Source organism: Ascaphus truei, chromosome 6 (genome assembly GCF_040206685.1).
Source record: "Ascaphus truei isolate aAscTru1 chromosome 6, aAscTru1.hap1, whole genome shotgun sequence".
Lineage (NCBI taxonomy): Eukaryota > Metazoa > Chordata > Amphibia > Anura > Ascaphidae > Ascaphus > Ascaphus truei.
Window position 1 is genome coordinate 44,553,147 of NC_134488.1, and position 20,050 is coordinate 44,573,196.

Sequence of the window (20,050 nt, forward strand, 5' to 3'; positions counted from 1 at the left end):
CGTATATTGGAACATATTGGTAACATCCGACGACAGGTTATGACCCACAGCGTGTCAAAACATTTTTCACTACAGCATCAGGGGGACCCCTCGGGCTTGACATATAGAGCCATAGAACAGATTCCCCCCCTTTGGAGAGGGGGAGATAGACTTACAAAACTAGCAAGAAAGGAGACACTATGGATTTATAAACTAAAGACGCTAGCACCCCAAGGACTTAACATTGACATCGACATTGGGGCTTTTCTAGAATGAAACATGTATATTTAACACACTAATCACGTTTCTCTTCTTCTCTCCTTTTCTTCTCTTCTTTCTCCCATTCCCCCTCCCGAATTTGGAACCAGTAACTTCGCAATTGGATGATTCACTTACATTCGCTTAACCGTACACAATTACATTATCTCTATGTTTACGTTCTCTATGTTCACATATGCACCAACGAGTATATGAAATCTATCTGCCTCTGCGTAGCACAGTTAACTTATCACACTGCTTTTGAGTAAGGGCCAATATGATCGTGGGGTCAAATCCCCAATGAAATACTAGAAACACACACTAAGAATTCAAGTACCCCACATTTCTCAATTATTGAGCATCATTTTTAATTACTATTACTATTATACTATTATTTAGAACTAACATTATAAAAAGATTTTTTTTTTTTTTTATATCTTTTATCCCAAATCCAATTCCAGACACCACCAACATTCCCTAAAACTACCAACAAGGGGGAGGCAAGACATATACAAGGATACTTTTTAATACTTTTTAACATTTCACCTAAGCCTGGGTAACACAACAATACTCTTTACCCACATTTGTTATTCTCATTGCAGAATTCTGTACTCTCTCTGTTCGCATATGTGCAAACAAGTACATGAAGTCCATCTGCCTCTGTATAGCACAGCCAACTTATCACTCTGCTTTTAAGTTAAGGCCTAATATGATCGTGGGGTCAAATCCCCAATGAATCATATTGAAAATATATCCAAGTTCTATACATCTTTAAATTACTGATCATTATGTTTGAATTACTGAACTATCACATTTGTAGGAATAATTCTTTTCCAATTCTATTCCAGTCACCATTGACATTCTCCAAACTAAAGGGGGAGTCACGACACACACAGGGATACTTTTTAACATATATCACCTAAACCTGGGTAATACACCATATATATATATATATTTTTCAGGACAAATAGTCTAAACATATAAGCGATACCATATGGTAGCCCCAACTACACATATATTCATCTATACAATATTTTTATTTACAATACATTTTTATATTCTTATTTTATTATTTTATATTTTTTATATATCACTCAAAATCCATCCATCTGAGCATAAGCTTTTTTGCATTTAGTTTAAATGTCACACATCACAGAAGTTCTAAGTGCAAGGGCCACTTTAGGTATGAAATTAATTTGCTGAAGGAATTACTTAGAGGTTTACTTCACAAGTTATTGTGCTGCACCTGCTACCAATTTTAAGAGATTTGTTTAAAGATGTCTGTAGATTGCACAAATTACTAATTGCCTACACCTCGAGCGAGGGAAGGTCTCATAGAACTGATAGAGATCATGTGTGCATGATTATCTACTGTGTATAACATTGTCACTACTTGTAACATATTTATGTATGTATTTAGAGTTTAGCATTATTGGTCTTTCATATTATTGGGCATTAGTCCAACACCCAACACTCAATAAAGGTCGTTTTTACATTTTATTATTTAATTGTACCAATACCAATTGATGACCAATCCAATCATCAATTAGGTATTTGCCTATAAAGAGGGAAGACACAGGGCATCTGGCAGGAACCTGACGAAGCATTATTGCGAAACTAGTTGTTCCCTGCCGGAGCCCATTGATTGAAGGACCCAGCCAGCCTGCTGACATCCGGTAAGACCTCCTCTTCCGGTCCCGCCGTCGGACGCGACCACGGGAGCTGTACTGGTGAGAGGAATATCACCGGACGATCAGGCTGATGCTGGGCTGTTTTAAAGCTGTACCGTGAGTGTTATTTTGACTTTGTTTTCTGTACCTAATAAATTCTATTTTGCTCACTCACCGAGTTCGGCCCTTTTCTTCCTATTTGGGCCCCCGGGAGAGAAGCAACTCACGTACTGCCTCCACCAGGAGGGTGAGAAAGCTATTGTTTTTAGCAGCATTCCGTGAAGGAAAGACTGCGCATTAAACTCTGCTAACCAGCCCCATTATCCCCTTTTTACCTCAGACCAACAACAGGCTATATAAACACACCCTGTTAGTCATCCACATATAGCACGTATTCTGCTTCTGTTCACAAAAAAACCACACAATTCCATTTAAATTTTATTTAAGGATTTTATTTAAGGATTTTTAAGCTATTTTAGAATATATTTTTTCATATATTTACTTTTAATTACCAAGGTTCTTTAATTCCAAAGAGTTTTAAGCTATTTTAAAAATATATTTTTCATACATTTTTAATTCCAAAGTTCTTTTGGCTGTATTGTACCGTTCGATTACTAAAACACTAATACCGTGTTCCATATCTTCCTATCCTCTTATCTCTACGTTTGAGCAAAATCCCGTGCGCTGACCAACCCTCCACCTCCACTGCTTGCTTTTTAATATTGGCTTATTAAGGGGTTAACTGGCATTTGAAAGTATTTGCTATGTATTTTTTTTGCCAACGGAGGCCGTTTGATGACCGGACACCCATCACATTGCCAGGGGGTAAGTAGAACTCTATTTATTTACTTTATTGATACTGTTTTATGTGTTTAATAATGGGCAAATAATCTATTATCCATATCTGGATAATAGTTATTTTTCACATTACTGTACGTGTTTGGGGTGGGAGGGTATTAATTTATCTAAATGTATATGACAGGTTTATTTTTTTTACATACAGGATTGGTTCCTTAGGTCTGCGGGGACCTCTGGAGACCACCTGAGGGCCCACGGATACACACGGGTACCAGGCTGCAGACCCACGAGGGACACCTGCGGGGAGAACCGGGGGCCCCACAGCTGTGGGGGCCCCGTGGACCTGTAGGGACCACCCGAGGGCCCTAGACCCCCATGGGAACCACCCGAGGACCCTCAGACACCTGTGGGGCTGACCCGTGGACCCCAGACACCCGTGGGCCCACCCGTGGAGACACCATTTGGGGCCCAGAGTGACCCGCGGGGACAACCTGGAGGCCCACGGCGCCTGGCAGGGACCTCCCAGAAGCCTGCAGACCCTGGAGTACTGGTACACTGTAGGGCTTGCGGACACCCACCAGGACCACCGGGGACTCCCGTGGGCCTGGGGTATTAACCCTGTATGAAAAAGAATAAATCATGTATTTATGGGGGGCACAGGGGGTGGGTGGGTTATGTATTGTTTATTAAATATAGTGATGTTTATTGTGGGTAGCGGGGGTGGGGCAAGGGGGTATTGTCCCCAAGCCATGGTGGGTAGGGTGGGTAGCCCTCTCGGTGGATAGTGGGTGAGGGTGTTAGGCCTCACGTGGTGGATAGTGGGGGAGGGTGTTTAGGCCTCCCAAGTGGTGGGTTAGGGTGGGTTAACCCCTTAATGACTTTAGCGGTTAATGACCGCTAAGTTGATTAGGGGGTTAGGGGACATTACATTGGCTATTTTTATTCTTGTGTATGTTTTGCAGGACCCGAGGACATGGACGGTGATGAAGATGAGGATGGCCTTCATTGTAGCAGCCTGGCTGGGGTGAGTGCAATATGTATTTATTGTATTTATTCTAATGATGAAGAAATACTAACTAATACATATACTAAGAGCTCAACCTATTACAAAAATAAGTGATTATTCTACCAATGAAAAACCAACTGATATGAGTGATATCAAAGGAATAACAACCGTGTGGTGCAAGGAGTATAATAGTGATATAATATAAGTGGAAATTAAAACCCCATGTGTAATGTGATAAAGGTGAGGGGATGGCTGCCTAAGGACAAAGAACAACAGGAATATCTATGGAGGCTAGTATCAAAATTGTGGATTGTGTGAGGACAGTCCTTAGCACACTGCCAGGTGAATGGAATCCTGGATAATACAGTCCTGAATCCCAGAGTTGTAAACAGTTCGTATGCCGCACAGATGAACTTTCTGGGATGCCTTGGAGGTAAATCGATATCTAAAACCAAACAAACAGAAAGACCATTGTGCAGTAATCTCTTATTGTGCAGATCTAACACACACAGCAGCTAACTACTTACATATATGCAAATAGTATAGGACCTTGAAAGGTATCTTTATCTTGAGCTTCAGTGTATGGGACTGGATAGCAGTTGGTCTCAGATTTCTCTGCACCTCTGCCTTCTCCACAACTATACCAATTTTAGTCACAGTGTATAAATAATGCAATGAAAATGCAAATAGTGTGGTACCGTAACACATTTAATAAAAAACAATTAAGATCAGAAACAAATGCACTCACATGCTGAAGGATCTTATAATCGGATTACAAACGTGCTGTCCACAGGCTTGCGTATCGGGTGCATACTGCATGCGATGAGGCTGTATCATTGGTGTGTATCTCAAAAATTACATATATGTACTGTATGCTAGGGGGTAAAGGGGGTGTTGGGGGCACAGGGGGGGTGTGTATATTGCAATGTTTATTGGGGGCAATTGTCCCCAATAAACATGCTATTATGCCTTAACCCCGGCATTGCCTTAGCGCCAAGGTGGGCAACTCTGTCGCCATTCGCCACTTGTGGCAAATTGGCAGTGACACTGTGGCAAACAGGGCTGCCGGGACTCCCTGAGGGAGGGGGGGGGGATTTCTAACTTTCCAAACAGGCGGCAGGGGGAGATGATATGCAGCGGTGGCAGATGGTAAGCCGTGCGGAGATGGTATGTGGCACCCAGCTGAAAGTATGAGCCGGTAACATAATTACTTCTGAGAGTCAGAGCAGGACTGCAGGGGAGGTGCGCCATCTTGCAGCCTTACCCGGAACTTCCTGTCTGCTGCTACCACACCACTCCTCTCCCCGTGCTGCTCCTGCTCTGACTCAAGAGATTCTACTACTGAACAAGGTAGGCATGGATGGGAGGACTGGGAGAGATATGAGGGGGTCAGGGAGAGATTTGAGGGGAGATGGGAGAGATGTGAGGGGCTGGGTGAAATGTGAGGGGGCTGGGTGAAATGTGAGGGGGCTGGGTGAGATGGGAAGGGGTGGGTGAGATGGCAGCAGGCTGTGAGAGATGTGAGGGGGCTGTGAGAGATGTGAGGGGGCTGGGTGAGATGGGAGGGGGCTAGGAGAGATGGGAGGGGGCTGTGAGAGATGGGAGAGGGCTGGGTGAGATGGGAGGGGGCTGATTGAGATGGGAGGGGTCTGTGAGAGATGTGAGGGGGCTGTGAGAGATGTGAGGGGGCTGGGTGAGATGGGATGGGGCTGGGAGAGATGTGAGGGGCTGGGAGAGATGTGAGGGACTGGGTGAAATGTGAGGGGGCTGGGAGAGATGTGAGGGGCTGGGTGAGATGTGAGATCGGAGGGGGCTGAGAGAGATGGGAGGGGACTGGGTGAGATGGGAGGGGGCTGGGTGAGATGTGAGGAGGGCTGGGTGGGATGTGAGGGGGCTGGGAGAGATGTGGGGGGTGGGGGTGGCTTGGAGTTATGTGAGGGGGCTCTGGTTTTTACCCCCCTCCCCCCCACATGCAGTCTTGTTCAACTGAATAAAAACATTATAAAAAAAAACATAAATATAATACATAAACATGAAACATCTCCCCCGTCTCCCTTCCCACCCCTGGTGGGAGATAATCTTTTACTAAAAATTTTGAATCCCACCACTAGTGTAGATGGCACCCAGGTGCTCGATGATGGGGGAGATCAAGGGTGCTGGGGAAGATGATGAGGGGGAGTTAAATGAGATGGTGATGAGGGGGGGTTAAATGAGATGGTGATGACAGGGGGTTAAATGAGATGGTGATGATGAGTGGGTGAAGAGATGATGATGAGGAGGAGGGTAGTGGTGGCGTAAAGGGGGGTTGCGGTCTGAGGGCGTGCGCTTGCTGTACCGTGCGTGCGTGTGGCAGTTATAGTTGGCTGAGGTTAGTCAGCCTTTCTATAACGGTGCCGCGCACAGCAGGGAGCGTGGAACCGGCCGACAGGGGGGAAGATGAGGAAAATAAAGATTTTACGCCACTACCACCACTGAAATGTGTGTGTGTGTGTGTGTGTGTGTGTGTACGTACAATGTTAATAAATAATTTATTAAAGCATTTCTTTATTTCAAACGTATTTATAACACACACACACACACACACACAGTACCTCACTCGTTCACAGCATACACACAAGAAGCATACGTCACGTCCACGCGCGTTCGCACACATTATAGAATGGCCCTGAGAATTTATAAACTTGTTCAAACAGTGTGTGTTTAAAATGTTCGCATGTGCAACATAATTCCTCAATTTGTACATTGTGGGGCTATTTTCACTTCTAATTCGCCACACCTGTGGCTACATTGAAAAATAGGTTGCCCACACCTGCCTTAGCGGATAGCCGCATATGTAATGAAGCAGCAATAATGTATTTTTAATAATATTGTGAGTGAACAGGAGGTCTCCTGAGCTGAACCGCATTGATTTCTGGCTCAGGGACCCCCTGCTTCCAGGGTTACAGGTCCCGGTTTGGGGCATCGGGTGCCAGTGTAGTTGTCATCTTTATAGCGTCCACATCGTGTCTTGGACGCTATAAAGATGGCGGCGACACTGGCACCCAATGCCCCATACCTGTAACTTGGGAATCAGGGGGTCTCTGAGCCAGAAATTAATGCGGTTCAGCTCCGGAGACCCCCTGCTCCCGTTCACTATTATTAAAAATATATTAATGCTGCTTCATTACCATAGCGGATAGCCGCTATGGTAATGAATTATTGTTGATTGATTTGTGTGTTTTACTCATAGTGTAGATGTGCAATTATTGCCAATTATTACCGGAAGTTCATCCGTAATTTCTCTACCATCGCTCTACCATCACCGCCTTAACCAATAAGGGTGCTGATCCTACTACTTGGTCTCCCGAAGCCATAGAAGCCTTCGAATTCCTCAAGAAAGCCTTTGTGTTTGCACCCATCCTACGGCATCCAGATACTTCTCTTCCCGTCACGCCAGAAGTTGACGCCTCCGATGTGGGAGCCGGTGCAATACTCTCTCAGAGATCCACTCCAAAGGAAAAACTCTATCCGTGTGGATTCTTTACTCGAAAGTTCTCCTCGGCTGAGAGAAATTACAATGTTGGGAACCTTGAGCTACTGGCTATTAAATTGGCTCTCCAGGAATGGAGGCACCTTCTTGAAGGTACCAAGCAACCTATAGCCATCCTCACCGATTACAAAAACCTACTGTATATTGAGTGGTCTCGGCGATTAGGATCCCGTCAGGCTCGTTGGGCACTATTCTTCTCTCGATTCAATTAGACCATTTCTTATTTTCCAGGCACCAAAAATATTAATACAGTGTGTGTGCAGCGCACAGCCAAGAAGGGGATAAGGAGCAGGTCTGGCAAAAAATCTTTATTCTGAGTCCATAAAATAGAGGGTTGCAAACCTTCTACGCGTTTCGTGCAACGCAGGCACTTTATCAAAAAGTGTCATACATAGTGCATAGAACATTTAAATAGCAGCTGTTGCCGATTTGGCGCCAAAAACTCCATGACGTCACAATCTATACTAACCAATGGATATGGTCCCGCAGCCCAAGCGTCATACTGATCAGAGTCCTGCTGAGCCTCACTGCGAGACACAGCCAATCGGTGCCCAAAGGAATGACACGCATCCTACGAGCAGTGAGAGGCTAGCTCTCGCGAGATGCGGCTCACGTACTTCTCGTCCGTTCGCGCATGTGCATGCGGACCACCCATGGTTCCCTTATTATCCCTTGTTAGGTGATCCACGTGTATGTGGATAGATAAAACTTTTTAACACCCCCCTGACCGGCACTTCAAGGATTCATACACAGCAAGAATACAGGAATGAACACCCCTTTTGTTACCAGGCTGAGGATAATAAAAGAATTGAAAAGGCAAAGTAATTGAGTATATACACACCCAAACAAGGGAATAACTGTTATGCGAAATCAGCGCAAAGCTGCCATTAGAGTAGAGTGTAAACATAAAATACAAAACAAAACATCAATTGCTAACATACATTTAACATATTTAAAAATAGTATACTTCTATACCCATATTAAAAACACACGTTCCAACCCTCTAATGATGCAAAGGATATTATTTTTGATTGGTTTAAAGTAGTTACACGTTTCACATAGGGGAGGTATTCCTATATAGATGTTGTATTGGTATGAACATGATACTCCCATTTGTTTTTATGACATCCATACTCAATAGTGTTTATTATTGATTTAGTTATTAATACAGACAAAGTTGGAACATAGTCTAATATTACTCCAGTCAATTAATATATATGTAGAAGACCCAAAGATAAACTCTTAAGGAACATCATGATCAATATTTCATTGTTGCTTGAATAAACTACAATCAGGATGTAGATGGTAGATAACCAATAAATATTCTATATATGTTTCTAAATGACTCTCACGGTTAGTATAAACATATTGTCGGATGTAATCTTTAAGCATAATTAGTCATAAATGGGTATAATTATTATTTAGAACTAGGTACTAATCTGGTAAAGTAGTTCCCAAAATGATTTTAATTTGTTTATGTTGATCTAATAAATAGTATTTAAGTCAAAAAATGTTTGAGTTTCCATTCAATGTTGATCCCTTCTGGGAATCTTGTTTTTAGTATGAAGATCCAATAGGATTCTCTGCAATCCAATTTTTTGATAAGGTCACCACCTCTTGCTTTTTGTTTAAGGCTTTCTATTCCCATAAATGAGAAATTTTTGATGCCCCCCTTTCCACATTCAGAAAAATGTTTGGAAACAGGGTGCATTAAGTCTCCTTTCCTGATTAGTCTGCAATGTTCCTGTATCCTTAATTTAAGGGCCCTTGTTGTCCTAACAACGTATCATTTCCCGCAGCCACAATTAATAACATATACTACTACTCTGAACTACCTCGGGATCCAACTGACAATTTCCTGAAGGAATTAATGGATCTCATTGACCTGGGGTCAGCAACACACATTCTAAATAAAAATGAAATCGTTTTTTTGGTTAATCCTCACCCAGTGATCCCCATTTTTCACCATCTCCCAAAGATCCATAAGATATTGGTTGACCCTCCTGGTTAGCCAATTGTCTCTAGCATTGGATCTTTGGGAGATGGTTTATCTCGTTATGTTAATTCTTATTTGCAACCGTTTGTTAGGGCCTTGCCTTCCTTCATTCTGGACTCAGGGGATTTACTAACACAATTGGAAGACATATCTTGGGAACAAGATTTTATATGGGTTACTATGGATGTGGTCTCCCTGTACTCAATCATAGAGCATGATCTGGGGATGACGGCTGTACGCCACTTCATAGAATGTCCGGGAAGCTCAATTCTTATGACCACATTTATCATGGAATCTATTCTTTTTCTTCTCACGCACAATTATTTTCTTTTTGAGCACCAGTTTTACTTGCAACTACGGGGAACGGCAATGGGGACAAGTTTTGCCCCCTCTTATGGCAATCTTTTTTATGGGGTGGTGGGAATATAATTTTATCTATAATAGCACCAATATCTATAGACACAATATTATTTTTTACAAGCGTTTCATTGATGATTTGCTTATTATTTGGCATGGGAGCACTGACACTTTAAAATCATTTTTTAATTATATCAATGATAACACCCTTAATATTAAGTTCACCACCAATTTCAATGCACATCACATTAGCTTCTTGGACATTCTGTTATTTATTGATATGAATCATCAGATACAATCCGACATATATAGAAAGAGTAATTCAAGGAATTCTTTCCTAAAAGCGGACAGTTGTCACCCCAGATCTGTAATTACTGGGATACCAAAAAGTCAATACCTTAGACTGAGGAGAAACTGCTCCACTCTAAGTGGTTTTCTGGCTCAGTCTGAGGCTCTCACTGATCGATTTGTAGAAAGAGGCTATAACAGGGAGACCCTCCAATCCACATTGGAAGATGTAATCAAAATAGATAGGAAGACATTGCTTCCCATCAAAGGTTCCAGAGTGAGGGATGGTGGCCGCAAGAGGGATCAGAATGATGGGGAAAAAACACCCCCTTTATTTATCACTCAATTCAGTAAGGCCAGTGGACAAGTAAACAGCATTATTAACAAACATTGGGGTCTGTTATATATGGATCCCATACTCCGTCAATATACGGAGAAGGGACCTAAGATTGTGTATAGAAAGGCAAAAACCTTAGCTACTTTTATATCTCCAAGTGTAATTTCTACCCCGGGTAACATTTTACATACTTTTGCCACCAAGGGATCTTTTAGATGCAACAATTGCAATGTGTGTGAATACATGCAACCTTCCAAGTGTGTCTTTTCCCACAGCCCACAAAGACGATTTACCATCAATAGTTTTATCAACTGTAATACATCATTTGTAGTATATGTTATTAATTGTGGCTGTGGGAAAAGATACGTTGGTAGGACAACAAGGGCCCTTAAATTAAGGATACAGGAACATTGCAGACTAATCAGGAAAGGAGACTTAATGCACCCTGTTTCCAAACATTTTTCTGAATGTGGAAAGGGGGGCATCAAAAATTTCTCATTTATGGGAATAGAAAGCCTTAAACAAAAAGCAAGAGGTGGTGACCTTATCAAAAAATTGGATTGCAGAGAATCCTTATTGGATCTTCATACTAAAAACAAGATTCCCAGAAGGGATCAACATTGAATGGAAACTCAAACATTTTTTGACTTAAATACTATTTATTAGATCAACATAAACAAATTAAAATCATTTTGGGAACTACTTTACCAGATTAGTACCTAGTTCTAAATAATAATTATACCCATTTATGACTAATTATGCTTAAAGATTACATCCGACAATATGTTTATACTAACCGTGAGAGTCATTTAGAAACATATATAGAATATTTATTGGTTATCTACCATCTACATCCTGATTGTAATTTATTCAAGCAACAATGAAATATTGATCATGATGTTCCTTAAGAGTTTATCTTTGGGTCTTCTACATATGTATTAATTGACCGGAGTAATATTAGACTATGTTTCCAACTTTGTCTGTATTAATAACTAAATCAATAATAAACACTATTGATTATGGATGTCATAAAAACAAATGGGAGTATCATGTTCATATCAATACAACATCTATATAGGAATACCTCCCCTATGTGAAACGTGTAACTACTTTAAACCAATCAAAAATAATATCCTTTGCATCATTAGAGGGTTGGAACGTGTGTTTTTAATATGGGTATAGAAGTATACTATTTTTAAATATGTTAAATGTATGTTATCAATTGTTGTTTTGTTTTGTATATTATGTTTACACTCTACTCTAATGGCAGCTTTGCGCTGATTTCGCATAACAGTTATTCCCTTGTTTGGGTATGTATATACTCAATTACTTTGCCTTTTCAATTCTTTTATTATCCTCAGCCTGGTAACAACAGAGGTGTTCATTCCTGTATTCTTGCTGTGTATGAATCCTTGAAGTGCCGTCAGGGGGGTGTTAAAAAGTTTTATCTATCCACATACACGTGGATCACCTAACAAGGGATAATAAGGGAACCATGGGTGGTCCGCATGCGCATGCGCGAACGGACGAGAAGTACGTGAGCCGCATCTCGCGAGAGCTAGCCTCTCACTGCTCGTAGGATGCGTGTCATTCCTTTGGGCACCGATTGGCTGTGTCTCGCAGTGAGGCTCAGCAGGACTCTGATCAGTATGACGCTTGGGCTGCGGGACCATATCCATTGGTTAGTATAGATTGTGACGTCATGGACTTTTTGGTGCCAAATCGGCAACAGCTGCTATTTAAATGTTCTATGCACTATGTATGACACTTCTTGATAAAGTGCCTGCGTTGCACGAAACGCGTAGAAGGTTTGCAACCCTCTATTTTATGGACTCATAATAAAGATATTTTGCCAGACCTGCTCCTTATCCCCTTCTTGGCTGTGCGCTGCACACACACTGTATTAATATTTTTGGTGCCTGGAAAATAAGAAATGGTCTAATTGAATCGAGAGAAGAATAGTGCCCAATGAGCCTGACGGGATCCTAATCGCCGAGACCACTCAATATACAGTAGGTTTTTGTAATCGGTGAGGATGGCTATAGGTTGCTTGGTACCTTCAAGAAGGTGCCTCCATTCCTGGAGAGCCAGTTTAATAGCCAGTAGCTCAAGGTTCCCAACATTGTAATTTCTCTCAGCCGAGGAGAACTTTCGAGTAAAGAATCCACACGGATAGAGTTTTTCCTTTGGAGTGGACATCTGAGAGAGTATTGCACCGGCTCCCACATCGGAGGCGTCAACTTCTGGCGTGACGGGAAGAGAAGTATCTGGATGCCGTAGGATGGGTGCAAACACAAAGGCTTTCTTGAGGAATTCGAAGGCTTCTATGGCTTCGGGAGACCAAGTAGTCGGATCAGCACCCTTATTGGTTAAGGCGGTGATGGTAGAGCGATGGTAGAGAAATTACGGATGAACTTCCGGTAATAATTGGCAATAATTGCACATCTACACTATGAGTAAAACACACATATCAATCAACAATAATTCATTACCATAGCGGCTATCCGCTATGGTAATGAAGCAGCATTAATATATTTTTAATAATAGTGAACGGGAGCAGGGGGTCTCCGAAGCTGAACCGCATTAATTTCTGGCTCAGAGACCCCCTGATTCCCAAGTTACAGGTATGGGGCATTGGGTGCCAGTGTCGCCGCCATCTTTATAGCGTCCAAGACACGACGCGGACGCTATAAAGATGGCAACTACACTGGCACCCGATGCCCCAAACCGGGACCTGTAACCCTGGAAGCAGGGGGTCCCTTAGCCAGAAATCAATGCGGTTCAGCTCAGGAGACCTCCTGTTCACTCACAATATTATTAAAAATACATTATTGCTGCTTCATTACATATGCGGCTATCCGCTAAGGCAGGTGTGGGCAACCTATTTTTCAATGTAGCCACAGGTGTGGCGAATTAGAAGTGAAAATAGCCCCACAATGTACAAATTGAGGTATTATGTTGCACATGCGAACATTTTAAACACACACTGTTTGAACAAGTTTATACATTTTCAGGGCCATTCTATAATGTGTGCGAACGCGCGTGGACGTGACGTATGCTTCTTGTGTGTATGCTGTGAACGAGTGGGGTACTGTGTGTGTTTGTGTGTGTTATAAATACGTTTGAAATAAAGAAATGCTTTAATAAATTATTTATTAACATTGTACGTACACACACACACACACACACACATTTCAGTGGTGGTAGTGGCGTAAAATCTTTATTTTCCTCATCTTCCCCCCTGTCGGCCGGTTCCACGCTCCCTGCTGTGCGCGGCACCGTTATAGAAAGGCTGACTAACCTCAGCCAACTATAACTGCCACACGCACGCACGGTACAGCAAGCGCACGCCCTCAGACCGCAACCCGCCTTTACGCCACCACTACCCTCCTCTTCATCATCATCTCTTCACCCACTCATCATCACCGTCTCATTTAACCCCCCTCATCACCATCTCATTTAACCCCCCGTCATCACCATCTCATTTAACCCCCCCTCATCACCATCTCATTTAACTCCCCCTCATCATCTTCCCCAGCACCCTTGATCTCCCCCATCATCGAGCACCTGGGTGCCATCTACACTAGTGGTGGGATTCAAAATTTTTAGTAAAATATTATTTCCCACCAGGGGTGGGAAGGGAGACGGGGGAGATGTTTCATGTTTATGTATTATATTTATGGTTTTTTTTATAATGTTTTTATTCAGTTGAACAAGACTGCATGTGGGGGGGAGGGGGGTAAAAACCAGAGCCCCCTCACATAACTCCAAGCCACCCCCACCCCTCACATCTCACCCAGCCCCCTCCCATCTCACCCAGTCCCCTCCCATCTCTCTCAGCCCCCTCCGATCTCACATCTCACCCAGCCCCTCACATCTCTCCCAGCCCCCTCACATTTCACCCAGTCCCTCACATCTCTCCCAGCCCCTCACATCTCTCCCAGCCCCATCCCATCTCACCCAGCCCCCTCACATCTCTCACAGCCCCCTCACATCTCTCACAGACCCCTCCCATCTCAATCAGCCCTCTCCCATCTCACCCAGCCCTCTCCCATCTCTCACAGCCCCCTCCCATCTCTCCTAGCCCCCTCCCATCTCACCCAGCCCCCTCACATCTCTCACAGCCCCCTCACATCTCTCACAGCCCGCTGCCATCTCACCCACCCCCCTCCCATCTCACCCAGCCCCCTCACATTTCACCCAGCCCCCTCACATTTCACCCAGCCCCTCACATCTCTCCCATCTCCCCTCAAATCTCTCCCTGACCCCCTCATATCTCTCCCAGTCCTCCCATCCATGCCTACCTTGTTCAGTAGTAGAATCTCTTGAGTCAGAGCAGGAGCAGCACGGGGAGATGAGCGGTGTGGTAGCAGCAGACAGGAAGTTCCGGGTAAGGCTGCAAGATGGCGCACCTCCCCTGCAGTCCTGCTCTGACTCAGAAGTAATTATGTTACCGGCTCATACTTTCAGCTGGGTGCCACATACCATCTCCGCACGGCTTAACATCTTCCACTGCTGCATATCATCTCCCCCTGCCGCCTGTTTGGAAAGTTAGAAATCCCCCCCCCCCCTCCCTCAGGGAGTCCCGGCAGCCCTGTTCGCCACAGTGTCACTGCCAATTTGCCACATGTGGCGAATGGCGACAGAGTTGCCCACCTTGGCGCTAAGGCAATGCCGGGGTTAAGGCATAATAGCATGTTTATTGGGGACAATTGCCCCCAATAAACATTGCAATATACACACACCCCTTGTGCCCCCAACACCCCCTATACCCCCTAGCATACAGTACATATATGTAATTTTTGAGATACACACCAATGATACTATAGACCGGTGGTGGCCCTCGGGTGTTCCCCGCAGGTGTCCCCGCTTGCCTGCGGTGCCAATTCTGTGCCCCCAAAAAATAATTAAAAAAACACATAAATACTTATAAATAACCCCCCCCCCCCCACACACACAGAATAAATACAATGTGGATTGTGTGAGGACAGTCCTTGGCGCACTGCCAGGTGAATGGAATCCTGGATAATACAGTCCTGAATCTCAGAGTTGTAAACAGTTCGTATGCCGCACAGATGAACTTTCTGGGATGCCTTGGAGGTAAATCGATATCTAAAACCAAACAAACAGAAAGACCATTGTGCAGTAATCTCTTATTGTGGAGATGTAACACACACAGCAGCTAACTACTTACATATATGTAAATAGTATAGGACCTTGAAAGGTATCTTTATCTTGAGCTTCAGTGTATGGGACTGGATAGCAGTTGGTCTCAGATTTCTCTGCACCTCTGCCTTCTCCACAACTTTACCAATTTTAGTCACAGTGTATAAATAATGCAATGATAATGCAAATAGTGTGGTACCGTAACACATTTAATAAAAAACAATTAAGATCAGAAACAAATGCACTCACATGCTGAAGGATCTTATAATCGGATTACAAACGTGCTGTCCACAGGCTTGCGTATCGGGTGCATACTGCATGCGATGAGGCTGGATCCTGTGTCTGTCTCCTCGCGACCGCGACTCGGAGCCCCAGTCCACCTCTGCTGATGTCACCAATGTGCCACCTCTCCCTCCTCAGCCCGCTGGTACACGCTGTTCACGCTCAGTCCTAGCTCCACCTTACGCGCGTTTCATGACTTGTGACATCACTGCGTCAGGGATATGGAGCACCAATGGATGTGTTTGCTATTTATAGCATATTAATATAGTCCTGCATCCCCCATTGGATAATTGTACCCTAGGGGAACCTACTGACTATATTAACATTAAAAACAACTCTGACATGCAGAATGCAACCTAATTATTCTAAACTCAAAACCACATATGCAGACTTGACACTAAACGTATAGATTACACAACATATGCATGAAATATACAGTCAATATCAACAATTATATAAAAACATTACTAAAATTATTTCTAATGAAACAATAATAAACCTGTATTTGTTTGAATATAATAACACATGCTAATATATGCATATATTTATGGTAGAAAAGAATCGAGGATATAGAGGAGGATATATGCAAAAAGGCACCAAAGGAATGTAGAGACCAAGGGGCCTATGCAGAGAGCAGCGCTATAGTAAATATTTTTTGGCGAAATTTGCTTAGAAAACAGCAGAAAATGGCGAGTTACGAAAAACGCGCCATTTTTTTTTTCTATTTGTAAATCTCGCCGTGCGGCTGGCGAGAACCTACATCTCGCCAGTTTTAAAAATATCCGAATTCAGAAAGGCGCGAACGCCATCTAGCGGCTGTTCACGCAATAAAATGGCACGATTTTCTACAATTAGCTCCGCCAACAAAAATTGGCAAGAAGCTGGAGATCGCCGGCCATAGGAAAAGAAAAAAAAAATGCGCGATTTTTTTTTACACATTTCAGCAGCGCGCATCTCTCCATTTTAAACTCGCCACACGCATTCATGCTATAAATTGCAGATTTCGCACATTTCTGCATATGGAGAATAAAACTCTCCAAAAAAGCTACTTTTTATTACCCTCGCCAATTTTTAAAATCTCTTCTCTCTGCATAGGCCCCCAAGGGTCATAAATGAAAACTAGCTATCTTTCAAAAAAGATTCAAGATCAAAATCTATGTTAAGACCCCCTGGGGTTAGTGTTCTAAGGGTATATATCCAAAACTTTCACGCCTGGATATTAAGTTTATCTTATATCCCCCTCTCCAGTTTTGTTTGGGGCAATCAATACCCTTGCATACCACCCTTCTGGGTTTTGATTGTGCTTTATTTTTAAATGATTGGAGACACTATGTTACATAGTTAGATAGTTACATAGTAGATGAGGTTGAAAAAAGACGTACGTTCATCAAGTTCAACCTGTGTCTCCAAAACTCTTTTAATATTGCAAGGGCATTCTAACAAGTAGACCGTGAAAGAACTCTTGCAATTTATGAATGACATGATTGGAAATATTGCCCCAGTAATGTTAGATTTAAAATCTCTACATTTAGAGCTATATTTACAACCAATGCACTTGGTGCATGTAAAGAAACCATTTAGTTCCTTTAACCAAGTGGTATTATGCTCTTTGCCAGCATTTAGAGGACAACTAGGAGCTAACTGAAGTTTAAGATTGTCGGCCTTCTTGAAAATTATTTGTGGACGCTTGGGGAGTACCGTACTCAGTGTTTTGTCACCTTATAAAATTTCCCAATGTTTATTAATAATTTTAGTTATTTTAGGAGCCATGTCATTGTACTTAGTGATGAATGGAATAAATTCAGAACCTACTGATGATGCCCTATTTTTCCTTTTGTCACCATTCATAGAAATAAGGTCTTCTCTTTTTATTTTCCTTACTGATTCTAATGCCTTATTTACTTTTGTATAACTGTAGTCTCTATCTACAAATTTGTTTCTTAAGTCATCAGCCTGTGTATTAAACACTTCCACTTGAGTGCAATTACATTTCGTTCTTAGTGCCTTAGTTACTTGTGCAGAGAAATCTGAGACCAACTGCTATCCAGTCCCATACACTGAAGCTCAAGATAAAGATACCTTTCAAGGTCCTATACTATTTGCATATATGTAAGTAGTTAGCTGCTGTGTGTGTTAGATCTGCACAATAAGAGATTACTGCACAATGGTTTTTCTGTTTGTTTGGTTTTAGATATCGATTTACCGCCAAGGCATCCCAGAAAGTTCATCTGTGCGGCATACGAACTGTTTACAACTCTGGGATTCAGGACTGTATTATCCAGGATTCCATTCACCTGGCAGTGTGCTAAGGAATGTCCTCATACAATCCACAATTTTGATACTAGCCTCCATAGATATTCCTGTTGTTCTTTGTCCTTAGGCAGCCATCCCCTCACCTTTATCACATTACACATGGGGTTTTAATTTCCACTTATATTATATCACTATTATACTCCTTGCACCACACGGTTGTTATTCCTTTGATATCACTCATATCAGTTGGTTTTTCATTGGTAGAATAATCACTTATTTTTGTAATAGGTTGAGCGCTTAGTATATGTATTAGTTAGTATTTCTTCATCATTAGAATAAATACAATAAATACATATTGCACTCACCCCAGCCAGGCTGCTACAATGAAGGCCATCCTCATCTTCATCACCGTCCATGTCCTCGGGTCCTGCAAAACATACACAAGAATAAAAATAGCCAATGTAATGTCCCCTAACCCCCTAATCAACTTAGCGGTCATTAACCGCTAAAGTCATTAAGGGGTTAACCCACCCTAACCCACCACTTGGGAGGCCTAAACACCCTCCCCCACTACCCACCACGTGAGGCCTAACACCCTCGCCCACTATCCACCGAGAGGGCTATCCACCCTACCCACCATGGCTTGGGGACAATACCCCCTTGCCCCACCCCCGCTACCCACAATAAACATCACTATATTTAATAAACAATACATAACCCACCCACCCCCTGTGCCCCCCATAAATACATGATTTATTCTTTTTCATACAGGGTTAATACCCCAGGCCCACGGGAGTCCCCGGTGGTTCTGGTGGGTGTCCGCAAGCCCTACAGTGTACCAGTACTCCAGGGTCAACCTTCATCTCCTTAAAATACTTCTGGCCCAGCTAAAGCTTCCAATAATTAGTCTCTGAATCTGATCTATCACCAGGAAGGAGGGAATGAAGAGGAAGCGGGGTAACTGAAAGGGTAATTATTTTAGTAATATCCCCTAGCATCCCAAGGTTTAATGAGTAAGCGATCAGCTGATTGTCAGAAGCAGAAGCTTTAATATGTTTGGCAAATATAACATTGATGATTTAAATAATCTCACAAACACTTAATGTATCACATGTTTGTTTGTTATACTCTGTGTCCTGTCATCCATCCACTGAGCAGGAACATATTTAAATACAATATGGTAACAACAAGGGGCGGTGGATACAATGTACTGTAACAGTCACGACAATAAGCTAACGTGTTATGCAGGCGCTTAAATACAGTAGATAGGAATCATTTGACGACAAGAAAATATTTCATAAAACAAGAGGTAAGCAACCTATAGTCAGAGGTCCAGATCTAAACAGCCGGGTAGTCCAGAAGACAGTAAAAGTGGTAAGTATACTATGTGTAAGTGTGCATAGCATTGAGGTGTCTCTAATAGCCAGGGAAAGTTATGTTTCTCCATTTTGGGTTTCCCTTAGTGAAATAACCGAACATTTGTAATACCTTCTGCTGTGGTTTTCCTAATCTGCAGTATTCTGTATGGTTTATCCCAATAAGAAATGTCACTGTTCTTACTGTATGTTTGTAAGTTACTCGTCTGTTGTGAGGTTTCTTATCTAAATCATTTGCAATTATTTGCTTTGCTCACTTTTCCTTTTTTATTTTTTTATTTTTTTTATTACAAGCCTCATTTTAGAGGTTTATATTTTATTGATTGTTCGTGTTGTGCTTCTTTCCTTTTTAATACATATTTTTCAGATATAATACATGTGATTGTTACTTTATTCCTGGTTTCGTGTTCATGTAGAGAAGTCAGTAAGTTTGGTAAAGTCACATAGCACAAAGAATTTGTCATGAGAAGACTCACATTAGCATTTAATAATTGTGATGTTTAATAATCTTATTTTCTTTATATTTTTGTCTCCTGCTTGTCTCCAAAAAGTGTGCGGCACCCAATATCCCCCAGCCCCCCCCCCCCCCCCATACGCTTGTTTTATATTTATTCTGCTACCCAACATAACATTGGTCTTACCTACAATTGTAGGAATTGCTTAGTTTTTACACAACTACAACTGGGCTAACACATTTAAAAACATCTCGTCATTAGTGCTTTGCGATGATGAAAGTTACTGATTGAATACGGGTT